The 13,306-nt window shown below is 41.3% G+C and overlaps 1 long non-coding RNA gene across 1 annotated transcript; it reads right to left on the bottom strand.

The window, feature by feature from the left end:
• Window positions 1-4,717: 4,717 nt before the first annotated feature.
• Window positions 4,718-9,201, bottom strand: LOC109973986 (uncharacterized). The gene is made up of 3 exons (XR_002276910.1): window positions 8,272-9,201; window positions 6,175-8,119; window positions 4,718-4,756 (listed from the first exon to the last, which is right to left on the bottom strand). It is a non-coding gene; the product is annotated as an uncharacterized LOC109973986 (long non-coding RNA).
• Between the last annotated feature and the right edge of the window lie 4,105 nt (window positions 9,202-13,306).

The following is a 13,306-nucleotide window of genomic DNA, read 5'->3' as shown; positions in this document are numbered from 1 at the left end:
CTCTGCAGGTGTTACAGCACCTGAGCAAATATTTCAATAAAAGTAATAACTGAATAGGCTATAGAATGCTAGCATAAAGTCCACAACAGAACAATAAGAGTAAGAATTACTGTACCTGCAAGTTATAAATGATACAGCAAGTATCAAGTGGTAAGCAGCAAGTGAACAGTCAGTTGTTGGAGTCAAATCAAATCAAATTTATTTATATAGCACTTTAAAAACAACATCCAGTTGACCAAAGTACATAGACAGAATAACGATCACCCCAGCGTTTATATCTGGCCATAGGAACCTCTAAAAGAAACTGGCTTGAACATCTGAGCGACCTTGTAAGTTTGTGCCAATGCACTAATTCAGTGAGGTAAGATGGTACCAAATCATTAAGAGCCTTAAAAACAAAAATTAACAGTTTAAAATCATGTCTAAAATGGAATGGAAGCCAGTGGAGAGAAGCCAGAACCGGTATTATATGCTCAAATTTTCTGGTACTTGTCAGAAGACAAGCAGCAGCGTTATGAACCATTTGAAGCCGAGAGAGGGAGGACTGGTTAACACCATAGTATATAACATTGCAACAGTCAAGGCGGGAGGTGATAAAAGCATGGATTACAATCTCAAAATCATTAAAAGAAAGGAATGACTTGACTTTACTTAACAACCTGAGGTGGAAGTAGCTAGATTTCACAATTGAGTTGTTGATTTGCTTGTCAAACCTTAACTCGTCATCAAACATCACCCCTAGGTTTTTTACAGTCGACTTCAGATGACGAGCCAGGGGGCCCAGACCCTGGTCAAAAGAAGTTAAGTTCGCCAAGTCTCCAAAGACACACACTCACACACAGTTTTATTTTCATCCATCCATTTTCCAAACCGCTTAGTCCCAAACGGGGTCACGCACACACACAATCACTCCTAAGGGCAATTTAGAGACACCAATCAACCTATGCTGCATGTCCTTGAACTGTCGGAGGAAGCCGGAGCACCCAGAGAAAACATGCAAACTCCGCACAGAAAGGCCCCGAGGCTCGAACCCGGAACCTTCTTGCTGTGAAGCAACAGCGGTAACCACTGGGCCACCGTGCTGCCCTGTTTTATTTTCATTAAGATTTAAAAAGTTAAGTGCCAGCCATGATTTCAAGTCTGTCAAACAGTCAAACAATGGCTGTAATGACATCCCTCTCGTTGCCTTCAATGGTAAATATATCTGAACATCGTCTGCATAAAAGTAAAAAGAAAGGCCATATTTCCTTAAGACAGAACCTAATGGAAGCGTGTGCAGTGAGAACAAAATGGGACCAAGCACAGATCCCTGGGGGACACCACAGGAAAGGATTGTTGAAGAGGATGAACAGGTACCAATATTAACAGTAAAACTTTTATTGGTGAGATAAGAGTCAATGCGGAGAAGATCACCAGGACTCCACTGCCCTCTCTGCAGAGCATTTACAACCGCAGGGTGCTTAGGAGAACTGCCTCCATCCTCAAGGACCCCACCCACCCCCAGCACGGACTGTTCATACCCCTACCCTCCGGCCAGAGGTTCAGAAGTGTAAAGTGCAGGACCTCTAGACTGAAAAACTCTTTCTTTCCCTCTGCCATCAGACTCCTAAACAGCTGACAGGAGTTTACTACCAGGAAATAGGTCATGTAATGACGTACTGATGACCTGTACTGTTTACATTCTCAGTTTGCATATGCATAATTGCACATTCACTGTTGACTACTGCACATACAGCTCCCATGTAGCATACATTCTCTTATTTTATTTTTATTATATCTCATTTGCTGCTTTAAAGTGCCTTAGTTTTTCTGTTACTTATTTATCTACTTTATATTTCATTTGTATTGTGTGTCATTCATGTGGATGGCAAAGTAAGAATTTCATTGTAAAGGGAAATGTGTTTCCGTACTGTGTATATGACAATAAACACTTTGACTTTAATGTGTTGGAAGTAGGAATAACATGCAGCGTAAGGATCCGAGTGACTCTAACGTGAGCCAGGCTGTGATGGCTGAACAACTGGGTCAGAGCATCTCCGACCCAGCAGTCTGCAAAAGTGGCTGGCCCACTTTGTGGACCCCTCCCACCACAGCCTCTCTACCCTCTCCCCTCTAAAAAAAATCTATGTGTGACTTGTAGAAATGACACATACAAAAATTTGAACTTGAACCTTAAAGCTGAAAGCAAAAAATAAAAGATATGAAGTTGATAGTCAAAGAATCAAAAAATATATATATACAAAGAAAAGAATGTAGTTGGCAGGATGACAACATAAGTGTCCCAGCAGCACCAGAGGGTGTCTAACTGATAAAACACACTGGAAGCATCTTCTCACGCTGCAGATAGAATTCCATTATATTGAATGAGTCAGCTCACACTGAATCCGTGAGACTCATGTCTCCCATAGAGCCCTTTTCCCCCCTGCTGTGTTTAGTGAAGTGTAATCTCCACAGTCAGCTGTTTGAATCCCACAATCCTGTTTTCTGTTTCTACTGGAATCTGTTCCGACTAATCAGGCTGCTTGAGTTTCACTTTCTCCCTCTGTAATGAGCCAGGGGAGAAAAAAAAAAAAAAAAAAAAAAAAAAATAAAAATATCGTTTTTTTTTGCTACTTAAAAACATGATTTTTTTTTTCCTGATGATGTTACATGAAAACTATTTTTGTCCGGTACACTTTTGCTGTTGTCCGGCCGCTGTCCTGCTGACAGACAGCTGTTCTAATGACTTTAAAGACAGAACACGACACTCATGTCTCTTTTAGTGTGTTTTTACCAGTTAGCTTCAACATCAGAAAGCTCACAACCCACCCATGTACCTGAGACAGAGTGTAATCATAGTAAAGAATAAGTTTTATTTAACAGGTCGGTCACTGACATTTGTAGGAAGCATGCACTCACTGTGAAACAGAAAATTGAGAGATTAGTATTTAAGAGCAGTGGTGGAAGACTTACTCAGATTGTTCACTTAGGTGGAAATACCACAGTGTAAAATACTCTGTTACAAGGCCCGCATTCAAAAAGTTATTTAAGAACAAATGTATGAGCATCCAAACATACTTGGAGCAAAAGTACCCATTATGCAGAATGACACATTTCACATTAGTGTACATATTATTGGATCTTACTCTGAAACAGAACTAAGATTATCAAATACACGTATTGCAGTAAAAAGTACAAGGCCTGTCTCTGAAAAGTAGAGGTCCAAGTATGAAGTAGCAGTACAGTGAAATACTCAGGTACAAGTACTTCAAAATTGTACTTAAGCACAGTACTTGAGTAAGTCCAGCTCTGCCTCAGAGAAATTCATTCATTTTCTACCGTTTGTTCCCTGAGCGGGGTCACGGGGGGGGGCCGGAGCCAATCCCGGCCGGCAATCGGGCGAAGGCGGGGTACACCCTGGACAGGTCGCCAATCCATCGCAGGGCTAACACATAGACAAACAACCACACACACGCACATGCACTCCTATGGGCAATTTTAGAGACACCAATCAACCTAAGCTGCATGTCTTTGGACTGTGGGAGGAAGCCGGAGTACCCGGAGAGAACCCACCCAAGCACGGGGAGAACATGCAAACTCCACACAGAAACGTCCCAGGTGGGGCCCTGGAACCTTCTCGCTGTGAGGCAACGGCGCTAACCACTGTGCCACCGTGCTGCCCCTCAGAGAAATACTGTAGCAAACAGAAATATGAGTAACACAGTCCTATAAAGGTAAAATGAGGCCAGTTTAACAGTGTCACTGTTGACACTGTTCACAACAGTGTTCTACTTCTCTGCACTGTGGACGTTTCTCCTGTGGACTAGCACTGCACTACTAAACCTGAAAGCTCTCCCACATATTTCACAGGAATACGGCATCTCACCTGTGTGGATTCTTAAATGAACATTCAGTGCTGAGCTCTGCTTAAATCCTTTCCTACAGGTCTTGCAAAAATATGGCCTCTCACCTGAGTGGACTCTCAGATGTTTATTCAACTCAGACTTACACCTAAATGTTTTGTCACAGGTGCCACATCTGAAAGTCTTTTTACCTGTGTGAGTGTCACAGTGAGTCTCTGACATGGCAGGCTTGTCTACACTGTTACTGTGACATCTTGTGCTTCTTCTCGTGTGGTTAGACAAGGTATCAATACATCTGACAGTCTTCGCAAATGTTTGACAATACAGCTTCCTACCATTATGAATTCTTAAATGAGCGTTCAAATTTGATGTATGCTTGAATTTTTTCCCACATGTTTCACAGGAATATGGCCTCTCCCCTGTGTGGCTTCTCAGATGTATTTTCAGTACGGACCTAAACAAAAAATCTTTTCCACACGTGTCACATAAGAAAGGCTGTCTGTGTGAGAGAGATTTACAGTGTGTCTCTGACAAAGGAGAGTTGTCTACACTGTTACTCTGACTTGTGTCTTTGTGGTGTCTCCTCTCTGGCTCCGCATTACTAGCTGATCCTGAGTCTCCATGATCCTGGGACTCAGCTACAGCAGAGCTGTGAGAGAGGAGCTGCTGGTCACTGGTTGGTTCTGCTTCACTGTGGTCTCTTTCCTCATAAGTAGGAGTCAACATAAAGGGATCGGTCTCCTGCTTCAGTCCAAGCTGCTCTCCCTCCTGACTGCTGCAGAGTTCCTCCTGTTCCTCTTTAATCTCTGGAGGCTCTGGGTCCTCTTGGTCCAGACTGGAGTTCCTCTCCTGGTTCCAGAGCTGCTGTTCAGCCAGAACCTCCTCCTCCTGACAGACATGTTGCTGTGGCAGCTCTGGAGGGACAAAGGAAGGAACAGGTCACTGATGTGATGAGAGGAAAACTGACATCTAAGCAGATAAATACACGTTAAACCACTGGCAGGGCTCTATAGTGAGAACATGTCGCTCACATATGCACGTGAGATTGACAAATTATGTGGACGTACCACTGGGAGTGACTCTTGGGTTCTGAGTCTTATGAGCAAAGCTCAGTGTCAAAACATTCAGGCAGCAGCTTCCCACTTTAGCAGTTGATCGTCACTGTTGCAGTTTGTCAAAATGACAAACAGCAGGTCAGAGCAGCTGTTGTTAACTGATGTTAAGAGAGCCAAAGTCAAAATGTTTCTAAAATAAAAAATTTTAGGAGTGTTAATAGACAATAAATTAAGCTGGAAATCACAAATAAATCTCTGGTTCCTGCAGCTCCGTGCATAGCCTCATATTACCACCGCAGTCTTGATCAACAGCTACCCACTTGAAATGTGGAATAGTGACTATGTCTGCCACTTCTCCAAGCTGCTGTGCAATATTTACTCCCATGTGGCTCACCTCCGTTACTTTGGTTTCCATTGCCAATGCACAGAATTCCCACTCCTCAGATAAGAAGTGACAGGTGACAGCCATGTACACCTCCATACTCAGTGATACCCAAATATCAGTTGCATGTTTAACAGGAGAAAGTTTGGTCTTACATTTCAGAGACAGGGCCTGTGAATAATCTGTTATCTCTGTAGGCTCTGCTGCATATTTTTGGGTGTGGATGCCGATGGTGGTGGCTGTGATGACTAGGGATGCACCTATGGGCAAAGTTATTATTAAGATGGGCTACTCTACCTTTTTATGCAAAAAATGGCAACTATAGTTTCCAAACAAAGTGTACGTTTCTATCATATGTTCTTACAGCTGAGCTAAGTTTACTAAACTAGTATGATCTCGGGTTTTTACACCATAAAATAGCCTAGAATTTAAGAGCGTTCAGGTGAGTTTTCGTGCTAGTTGTGCCCGTTTCCAAAGGCGTGTTTGGCATACTGCTTTTGTGTTGTCGTCATGCAGTTTGAAGTGTCCCCACTGGGCTGAAGCCTTCGCCATTTTGCCTTCCCTATAACGGCCAAGGTGGACCAACACTATGGTCACTGCTGGACGACGGGACCGCTCCCAGAAGTGAAGCTGGCTGCAAACCTTCATGTCAGGGGATTAGGTCAAAGGCCAAGACAACGATGATGTACAGTATAACTATATTACATAAAATGTGCTGTCAAAATGCATGGTGCACTTTACCTTTATTGCTAAGCGAAAAGTAATCAAAGTTAATATTGTCTTTGTGTGCCGTCCCATCCCCTCTTTCAGTTTTACTGGACAGAACTAATATAAATAGAATCCTGGCCCTATATTAGTCCCATAGTTTTAGTAAGCTGATTCCGGTGTAACAGACCTATTCTGTGTAGCTTTACTTCTGGTTTCCAAACGATATCCAACAGTCTGCGCTGACGATCGATCTCTTCCTCGTACTCGACGACAGTTTTCTCAAAGACTCCGAATATTTCTTCAGCAGCAGCAGTTAGTCGCTCGGTGACGAACTCTCTCAGATACTGAACTAAAGACATTGTTGATTTGATAGAAGAGAAATGTTTATCTGCCACACATCAATTAAACTAACATTACTGGCAAGTTTACTTCCGCCAGATGTCGCACTCTGAAGCTCCGGCGGCGAAAGGGAGTCAGATTTAAGTTCCGTCTTCAGCTGTGATTGTAGGTCTGTGTCGCTTGGTATTACAGGAAAGCGTTTATTCTTCTGTTTTTTGGTTTTAATGGCGGTTGGCAACCAGCTTTAGGTGCATTACCGCCACCTTCCAGACTGGAGTGTGGATCAGACCGGCCCCTATCTACTACCACACCAAAATAACCCCAGTCTGTTCACCTTATATCTTGGGTAACCCTGCGCTCTAAGAACTTAATAAGCAGGGAAATTTTTCCTTTGGACTAACGCATTTAATTGATGTCCTCCGGATCTAATTTCCAGTCATTTTGTAAAAACATTACATAACACTGGCATATAACATTTCCCCTGCCTTCAAAATTGCAGTAAAAATACAAATTACTCAGATTTTAGTTAAGAATGAAACATTACAGTACTCATGTGCAACGGCCCCTGTCCATTAAGGCCAAGATGTGTAAATAGACATCCTTCTATCAGCTGGTCAACTTGGAGCCATCTTATTTTCATTGAGTTCACATGCTGTCAACAAATTCCTTCAACCTGTTTTGTGTCACACATGACAGTGACAAAGATAAATATCGGGATCGTGTGACTATTCATATTGGTGGCATTACTTGCTGGCTTCTTATCCCACCATACTTCCTTCTTTTCCCCCTTCACATGTTCATTTTCTCTGTTTGGATGAACTAAAACAGAGGTTAACACTAGGTCAAAGAAATCAAAGTCTTCTAAACAAATGAATGAGAGGACCAGGCCGAATAAAATGTAACAGTGTTTTCACTCTCTTTGCCAATTCAGGCTCTTTCACTGCCGCTGCTCTGTATTTTAAAGATAAATGTGCATTATCACACACTAATAACCTGCACAGGATTAAAACAGCAGCTCTGCTCTTTATTTACCCATTGCCATGGTGAATTGTAGATTTAGAACTCCATGGATGATGGATTTTTATAGTCATCACAAGTGCACTTAACCCCTTTTTAAAAGCATCCTTACTTTAGTTGTATCATCAAGTACAACTATTACCTTGTAGCCAAAACATGATATATATACACATATATAGTAGATTATTCTTCTCAAGTTTTATAGACCTTTGGTGTCCAAAAAACACATCAGCAAACATGGGTGCTGGAATCTATTTTAAGACACTCCCACAAATAAAATAGGGAGCCAAAAGCCACAGCTGAAAACAGCCCCAAACTAATACACCATTTGCTCCTGTTAGAAAAACAGACTCACAATGACATCTACTGTCGCTGGTGCGGAGGCATAAAATAAACACTGGGCACTGATATACTAAACTTAAATAATAAAAACCTTCTTAACTATTTTGGCACAATGTATGACAGTCCTCAGTACAGCATGATAAACACAAATACAGATATTTGTCTTCTTTAGTTGTTCTCTAGTTTCACTTCTCTTCTGTGTATCTATACACTTTCTGCTTGTTGCACTGCTTTTGGAAATGTTATACAGGACCTGGTCTCCATTTTTTAAAAGCAGCACTTTTGTTTTCACAGAAAACTTTATTAACCTTGCTAAAACAGGGTTTGCTGGTACTCCAGAAAGTCATAGGATTACATGACATCTTCACAACATTTCATGTAAGATGTCTCTGTATCTGCCAGTTTGTCCAGCGAGGAACAGTCAGTTCTTTAGCCTGTGAATGGACACAAGACACCACGGTCTTATAATTCTCCTCATTTCTATTAACTCTGTGCAATCATAAAATAAATGAAAACAAAATGAAAGGTCAGGCTGTAAACCAAAAAGCTCTACTACACGTTTTATAATAATTTGATTTTAACTCACATAAACTCACACAACTCTTCAAAGATGGTACTCTGAGTCTGTTCCCACAGATGTTCAGACATGTGGATTCTCACCCATGTGCTGTCTCATGTGCTTTCTGAAAGATGACTTCTCACTGTATCTTTTCCCACAGGTGTTACAGACAAATGGCTTCTCACCTGTGTGGATTCTTAAATGATCATTCAAAGTGCCTCTCTCAGTGAATCTTTTCCCACAGGTGTTGCATAAATATGGCTTCTCACCTGTGTGGTGTCTCATGTGACGAGACAAATGGTGACTACGTTTGAAACCCATACCACATGTTTCACAAGAATATGGTTTCTCACCTGTGTGCAGTCTTAAATGAGCATTTAATTCTGATGTCTGCTTAAATTTTTTCCCACAAGTGTTACAAGAATGTGGACGGTCCTCTGAGTGGACTGTCAGGTGTCTATTCAATTGAGACTTCCACCTAAAAGCTTTTCCACAGGTGTCACATTTGAAAGGCTTTTTACCTGTGAGTGTGTCACAGTGAGTCTCTGACAGGGGGGACGTGTCTACGCCGTTACTGTGAGGGCTCTTCTCAATTGTGTGGGTTCTCACATGACTAGACAAGTGATCTCGACGTTTGAAACTCTTCCCACATCTTTCACAAGAATATGGCCTCTCGCCTGTGTGAATTCTCAGATGTTTTTTCAATAAACACTTAAACCTAAAAGCTTTTCCACAGATGCCACATTTTACAGTCTTTTTACCTGTGTGAGTGTCCCAGTGAGTCTCTGACAAAGGAGAGTTGTCTACACTGTTACTCTGACTTGTGTCTTTGTGGTGTCTCCTCTCTGGCTCCGCATTACTAGCTGATCCTGAGTCTCCATGCTGGCTTCCTTCCTGATCCTGGGTCTCAGCTACAGCAGAGCTGTGAGAGAGGAGCTGCTGGTCACTGGTTGGTTCTGCTTCACTGTGGTCACTTTCCTCATAAGTAGGAGTCAACATAAAGGGATCAGTCTCCTGCTTCAGTCCAAGCTGCTCTCCCTCCTGACTGCTGCAGAGTTCCTCCTGTTCCTCTTTAATCTGTGGAGGCTCTGGGTCCTCTTGGTCCAGACTGGAGTTCCTCTCCTGGTTCCAGAGCTGGTGGTCAGCCAGAACCCCCTCCTCCTGACTGACATGTTGCTGTTGGAGCTCTGGAGGGACAAAAGGGCACAAGGAACATGTCACTGATGTGATGAGAGAAAAATATACTAAGCTGAAGTTAGATTCTGATTCAACAGTTAAAGGGAAATGACACAAAAATGCTCAAGCATAAATGTAGAGCTGTTTAAGGTGGACCTTCTTGTTGTTCTCTACTGTTGTCTGGATAGAGAAGAGAAGTGGAATCATCATGATAATCACCTTTATTTGGCCAAGTATGTTACACAAAAGCAATTTGTTTCCGGTACAGAACCGAGGCAGCCATCTCTGGTGCCAACTCACACCAATGGCTCTAACCATTGGGGGCATCTTGGGGTTCAGTGTCTTGCCCAAGGACACTTCAACGTGTGGACTGCAGGCAGCATGATTCAACCCGCTAACCCTCCAGTTGGGAGACTACTGCTCTACCCACTGAACCACAGTAATGTGTTGCTTCAAAAAACAAAGTTTTCACAGATTTGAAAGTAGGATTCACACAGTGTTTAGACTTTAAATAAATGACAAATATCTTTCACAACAAAATTAAGCAAAAAGCGAATCACTTGCTTTGTAACTAAAGTTTCCTTTAGCTCAGTCATTTCCAGTGACTGCTGAGGGCACGTCGGTGCCAGTGGTGAGGGGGGTTTTGGATGTCAGTGGATGGGTGCTAACAAAGCAGCTGTGTTAAATGGTTTCATGCCTGTAAATAAGCAATGCTGATCATTTTTTGTGTGAGTTAATTATGCAATCAGTCGGCTAGGTTATGCCTTGTGCGTTCCCACATTCAATAAAGTCAAGGGACAGTGACAGCAGTGAACTGGTGTCTTCTTTCTTCGTCATCCATTATTTCCCTTATTAAAGTAAATAAACTCCATAAGGTACAGTAAAGTTGTATACACAATGGTTACTATGTTTTGATGTTGATTGTGAAAAAGAAATACTTTTTAAAATAGATTTGTTAAGTGTTAATTGAATATACTGTATTTTTTCAAAATGTAAACTCGATGCTGAGTGTCATTTTGTTCATTTGTTTGTTCTTAAAGGATAGAATGTCTATATTAGGATTAAGGTTGAATTTTTCATTTAATGGCTCTCTTTGGTGCTGTCTGTGTGCCTTTTGCAATGCAGGTCTTCACTGTAGGAACGTGTACATTATTTGGCAACAACTGCCACTCATAACGAATGGGAAGGGTGTGCGTGTGAGGAGGTCTGGCGCGGAGGGGGCGGCAAAAGCGTGCAACCTGACGTAAGTGGGCATTCGCCCAAAACAGGTTGAGAACTACTGCTTCAGCTGTCACTTCAGACATCTGGGCAAATAAAACAAGTTTAAATCATCAGGTCCTCTACTAGTGACATACCTGTGTTAGTTTTAATAAGACCATCCGGGTCTGACAGACCTGTCCTGTGGAGCCTTATCTCGGGTTTCCAAACGATATCCAGCAGTCTGCGCTGACGATCGATCTCCTCCTCGTACTCGACGATAGTTTTCTCAAAGACTCCGAATATTTCTGCAGCAGCAGCAGTTAGTCGCTCAGTGACGAACTCTCTCAGATGCTGAACTAAAGACATTGTCGATTTGTTAGAACGAATTTTTTATCTGCGATACCCCGACACCGTCGTCTTCAACTCACTCCACACATTCTGAGAGCTAACGCTGCTAGTGCTTTGCTTGTTTACTTCCGGATGTCGCACTGTGATGTTCCGGTTGCGACTTCCGCCTTCAGCTGGAGACAAAGAGGGGAAAAAGCAGCTGGTCCATTTGTATGGGGCGCCGTTTGTAAAAAATAGCACTTACACTAGTTTTCTCACATTTAGCTGAATGTGACAAAGTCTAAATGTAAAAGTTAAATATAAATTTAAATGTTAAATGCTAAATGTAAATGTTAAATGTAAATGTTAATTGTCTCGCCAAGTGTAAAACTGAATATTTAGTAGCTCCACAGCCTTGCCCTATTACGGCGCAGCACACAGCCCCGCCCATGATGCTGGTTTGAGGTCTTTGAGTCAGCATCACTGATTCGAGTTCAGCATCATGGGCGGGGCTGTGTGCTGCGCCGTAATAGGGCAAGGCTGTGGAGCTACTAAATATTCAGTTTTACACTTGGCGAGACAATTAACATTTACATTTATATTTAACATTTACATTTAGACTTTGTCACATTTAGCTAAATGTGAGATAACTAGTGTAAGTGCTATTTTTACAAACGGCGCCCCATACATTTGGGCCTTGTATTTTGTTAATTAGTTCACATAGTGATGGATACTTGAACAAAGCAACACGTTTTAAAGCTCTCTGTAATAATTTGTTTGTAAAAACGTATTCAGAAAAGCAACTAAACCTGTCAAATAAGGGTAGCGGAGTAAAATGTTTCATATTTGCCTGTTAAATGTAGCTTACAAGTATAAACATTAAACGAAATTACACCAAACACAAATATATCAAAATAGTTTTTAATGAGCTGTTCGAGACTGAATCGGTTTGTCATTACACAATAATACAATTTTATTTATGCAGGACTTTGCAAGGAACTAAAGTTGCTTTGACCATTGGAGGACAGAGTACTTGAGTAAATGTATTCCGTGACATTCCACTACTATACATATACCTGTTCAATATTAATCTCTTACAGTTGAAACTGTAACTGTATCATATCATACATTACCTTCAGCCCCAGCAGTGTCTACTCTTTGGTGTATGTGCTTTTGTGGTTCTTAACCCAAAGAGAAAAATATACTATTTGGTGTTACGCACAATGAACATCCAAACATATTAACTGAAATCCAAACTAAGATTTCAGTTAATATTTCAAACAAAAAAAGTTATTGTCTGTAACAAGTATTTCTTCCTTGCTATTTTATGCATTCACCAACCAGTCAAGGTGCAGTTTACATGCAAAGTCAAAGTCAACTTAATTTATAAGCACATATAAAACAACAGGGGTTGACCAAAGTGCTATACATCAATCAATAAGAAAGTCACTTTCGGTTTTTCCAGTTTCGGGGTCGCCACAGCGAGTTGTCACACTGACGACTCCTATGTTGACATTTGGCACGTGTTTTACACCAGACGCCCTTCCTGATGCAACCCTGACTCAAACCTGGGCCGCAGCGGCGGGAGCGCTCTTGACCACTAGCCTACCAGGGACAGCGCTATACAGCAATCAATAAATAATGAGAAAAACAAAACAAACATCTGAAATATAAGAAAATAAGTATCTTAAACTATTTTAAAAGCCAATGAATAAAAAAAGGTTTTTAGGTGAGACTTAAACATTTCCAATTGTGTTGCCTCTAAGGCATTTGTTTAGCTAATTATTTGTTAAAGTTGTTATCTATTTTGGTGAAGGGCCAGGTTAATAATTACATATGTATAAAGAAATGATAACGCTAAATGTATTTACCGATTGGCACCGGGTGATGACGTCACTTCCGGTTTTAGCGATTTCACGCTAGTAAGAAAGATGGCGGACGCAAGGCTCTTGTTCGCGGCATGTGTATTCATTTTCATCTGTTAGGAAACGTGATAGAAGCAATGCCGTAAGTTATGATATGTGTCAGTTGACATAGTATTGTTAACATTTGCTATGATTGTTTTAAAAAGAGTTAGATGTGACGTTGAGGAAGTTTATTTACAGTTATGCATAAGCTAGCTGATACTATGCATTTGAATGTGTGTTGAAGTGTACCACCATTTATAGTATAGATATTGGTTAAATAAGCATAACTGACAGTGTTTATTGTATTGTTTATTTGCAGTTTTTACCGTGATGTTATAGAAGAGTGGACAGTAAATGTTTTTGATCTTGCTACAACCTCTTCATTGACTACGGTTTAACTCGGTGTTAAGTCAGAGTATCAACACGCTGCACAAGAACACTAAACCAATATT

Source organism: Monopterus albus, unplaced genomic scaffold (assembly GCF_001952655.1).
Source record: "Monopterus albus unplaced genomic scaffold, M_albus_1.0 scaffold316.1, whole genome shotgun sequence".
Classification (NCBI taxonomy): domain Eukaryota; kingdom Metazoa; phylum Chordata; class Actinopteri; order Synbranchiformes; family Synbranchidae; genus Monopterus; species Monopterus albus.
Note: the sequence above shows the minus strand (reverse complement) of the source record. Positions and strands in the feature narration are given on the sequence as shown.